Source organism: Lissotriton helveticus, chromosome 11, assembly GCF_964261635.1.
Source record: "Lissotriton helveticus chromosome 11, aLisHel1.1, whole genome shotgun sequence".
NCBI lineage: Eukaryota > Metazoa > Chordata > Amphibia > Caudata > Salamandridae > Lissotriton > Lissotriton helveticus.
This window is the reverse complement of record NC_136072.1, coordinates 896,361,423-896,365,075: the sequence shown is the minus strand read 5'-3', so window position 1 is coordinate 896,365,075 and position 3,653 is coordinate 896,361,423. Positions and strand designations below refer to the sequence as shown.

Genomic DNA, 3,653 nt, shown 5'->3' with positions numbered 1-3,653 from the left:
CTCTAAAAGTGCCACAGATGGGGACCCATAGGCCCATGGTGGCTTTTCCTACTTGTTCAGGTCCAGACTCTCTGACTGGGCTCCAGGACAGAACCCTGATGGGCCTAAGGGTGGCAGGCCCTGGGCTCCTTTCTCTGATGCACCATGTCAAAAAGTGCCACGGACAGGGTCCCACAGGCCCAAGGAGGTCTCAGATGCTTGTCTGGGTTGAGAAACTCCGACAGGCCCCATGTCGGAGCCCTGGACAGCCCTGGGGTCGAAGTTCCAAGGCCTGAATTCCATTTTCCAGGCTGCCATGTCACAAAGTACCCAGGCCGTGGTCCCACAGGCCTAGGAAGGTCTCCCCTGCTTGTCCTGGTTAAGGAACTCTGATCGGGCCAAAGGTCAGAGCCTTGGCAAGGCCCGGGGTGGAAGATCTCAGCTCTGGGCTCCCTTTCCTGCCTGTCATATCTCAAAGTGCCCCATAGAGGCACCTGAAGGCCTAGAGAGGCCTCCCCTGCTGTCCGGGAATAGGAAGCTCTGACTGGGCCCCAGGTCAGAGCTCCAGCTGGTCCTGTGTTGAAAGCCCCCAGCCCTGGGCTTCCTTCTTCAGCCCACTGTGTTGCAAAGTTCATGGGATGAAGTCCCACAAGACCGAGGAGGTCATCCCTGCTTGTCTGCGTTAGAAGCTCCGACGGGGCAAAGTATCAGAGCTCTGTGATGACCCCCCCCCCATTGCCCATTGCTGATATTTAGATCAGGCTCGAAGATCTCAGGTCTCACGGTCCCTGCCCTCTCCAGGAGCAAACAGACTCCCTTTTTCTAGGACACAGCGCAACTAGATGGCCGTCTTTTGAGTTTGAGCACCTGGTTGCATGCCAAGCATTGCTTTGATGCGCCCAGTTGTCTGTGCTGCCCTGGAAGTAACGATTAGGGCTCATTTGCCTCCCAGCCTTGGCTCCAAGAGGTCAGGGTGTTTTCTGTGATGTCCCAATATGTTACAGATTATAAGAAAGGGGGTAGCCTTGCTCAGGATTAGTAGGAACAGGCTACTGAGGATCCCGTTGTCATCTGGTGATTCTCACCGGGTGCTGCCTGAGTTTGCAGCTGCCTTTCAACCCTGTACGGTAAGCTTCTCCTCTGAGTTTTGCTTCCCTGAATGCAGCCAATGATATGAAGCAGACATCTTCGTGCAGGATGGCTTGCTCAGGGGTGGTTAAGTCAGCAGTCTGTGATTGTAAAGGCCAGGCTGACCTGAAAGTCCTGATGAAGGCTCATTTGACTATCCAAGCCCAGCCAGGGATCTAGGAGGTCAGATGTGTTTGCTCCAATGGCAACCTTTCTTTCAGTGTGCAAGAATTACAAGAAAGGAAGGTATCCTCCCTCTGGATTATCAGAGACAAGGTATAAGGGCCTTCCTTGTCCTCTATTCTTTTTCTCCAGATGCTGCAATGCCTGGGGTCCAGGGGCCTCAGTCTGTGACTCCCTTCCAACCCTGTCAGGTGGCCAGGGCCGGACTGAGAACCAAAACCGGCCCTGGCAAAGTGCTCGGCCGGCCCCCTGGGGGTGCGACCGAGCTCTTTGCCGGGGCCGGTTTTCTGCCGATTTTGTTACAGGGCCAATTTTGCAGCTATGCTGCAAAAACGGCCCTGTAACAAAAACGGCCCCCAGGGCCCAAAACCGGCCCCCACCGTCCCGCACACCGGGGGATTGCCCGGTGCCCGCAACGGCCAGTCCGGGCCTGAAGGTGGCTCTTTCATCTGAACCTTGCTTCCCAGAGAGCAGAAAGGGATTCAAAGCTGACTTCACCATGCAGATCAGTCTGTTTGGGGCTGGTTTAGCCAGTACTATACTCCGATTGATTGGGCACACTTGGCCCTATCAGGAAAGGATTGCATTGCCAGTCTCAGCTGTTGTTACTAGCAAGAAGCTTTGATGCTGCCTGGACTGTCCGACTCGAGAGTCTGCCTTTTGTGGCGGCCACTCAGCAGAGCAAAGGTCAACCAGCCAGGCAGCTTATTAAGTGGTCTGACCAGAGTGGATAGGGTTGGGTGGTGCTTGCCACAGATGCTGCCTTGTGAGCTGGACCCTGCACATTCATCTGTTGCCCTTTTCCAGCCAGTGCACCCCTGTGTCTTGCTCAGGCCACACCTTGGCCCTCCTCTCCATTCTGTTGCCATGGAGCAGGCTGGACCTGCCGGTGCCCATATGACTGGCTTGTCCCTTCAGCCCCCTGCATGCACGCAGGGCCTCCCAATGCAGGCTCCCAAGGGGTGTGAAGGTTGAGCTAGGATGGGCAAATGGTTCCTCCTCTCATCCAGCAGGTGTGGCTATCTGGTTGATCCTGCCAGTAGAATATGCTTGTCTAAAATATCAAGCCATGCATGTAGAGGTACAGATGGCTGGAACAATGAAACTGCAAATGGCTCTTTAAATCAGCAATGGTTCCTTTGATCACTCCATCTGTTACTTGGATAACTGGTAATTCTAGAGCTAATACATGCTGACGAGCGCTGACCTCCCGGGATGCATGCATTGATTAGATGAAGACCAATCCAGACTTGTCTGGCCGCTTTAGTGACTCTAGATAACATTGGGTTGATCGCACGTCCCCGTGACAGCAGCGATACATACAGATGTCTGTTCCTTTCAACTTTCAATCACACTTATTATTCCTACCATGGTGATCATTGGTAACGGGGATTCTGGGTTTGATTCCGGAGAGAGAGCCTAAGAAATGCTATGACATCCAAGGATGGCAGCCAGCTCACGAATTACCCAATCTCAACTTGAGTAGGTAGTGACGAAAAATAACTTCATAGGACTCTTTCGAGGCCCTGTAATTGGTATGAGTACACTTTTAATCATTTAACCAATATCTATTGGAGGACAAGTCCAGTGCCAGCAGTCGTGATAATTCCAGGTCCAATGGTATATAACAAAGTTACTACAAAGAAATAGCTCTTAGTTGGATCTTGCAGTCAAGATGGCGGCCCACCGTGAGACAAGCTACTGCCTGTCTCAGCCACTGCCTCTCCTTGCCACCTTGATGCTCTTCACTGAGTGTCCTGGGGGTGCGAAGCATTTACTTTGAAAACATTTGAGTGTTCAAAGCAGAATGATTGCCTGAATAATTCAGCTAAGAATACTGCAATAGGACTTTGGTTTTATGTTGTTGGTTTCAGAACTGGGACCATGATTAAGAGGGTAGCTCAGGGGCATCTGTATTGTGCTGCTTAAGGTTAAATTCTTGGAGAGCGCATGACAAACCAAGCAAAAGCATTAGCCAAAAATGTTTTCATTAATCAATAATGAAAGTTGGAGGTTCAAAGACGATCAGATACCATCGTAGTTCTGACCATAAACAATGCAGACTAGTGATCCAGCGCCATTATTTCCATGACCTGCTAAACAGCTTCCAGGAACCAAAGTCTTTGGGCAGCAAGATCCTGGCAACCGCTGGGTGCAACCTGCTCTGGAGACAGTGGAAGGTGAGGAGTTTAACTGGAGTGGTACACCAGTCAAAAGATTATGCTTGTGTCTTAAGATGAGGTTAGGGAGGACAGAAACCTCCTCTGGAAAATAAGGGGGGAAGCGTACTTGATTTTGATTTGATCTGCTTGACTTTTTGTGTGTCAAGCAGGAGGTGCCAGAAAAGTTACACAAAGATAACT

The 3,653-nt window shown here is 51.2% G+C and overlaps 1 pseudogene; it reads left to right on the top strand.

The window, feature by feature from the left end:
- Positions 1-2,310: 2,310 nt before the first annotated feature.
- LOC144793396 (18S ribosomal RNA) lies at positions 2,311-3,432 on the top strand (annotated as a pseudogene).
- Positions 3,433-3,653: the final 221 nt, after the last annotated feature.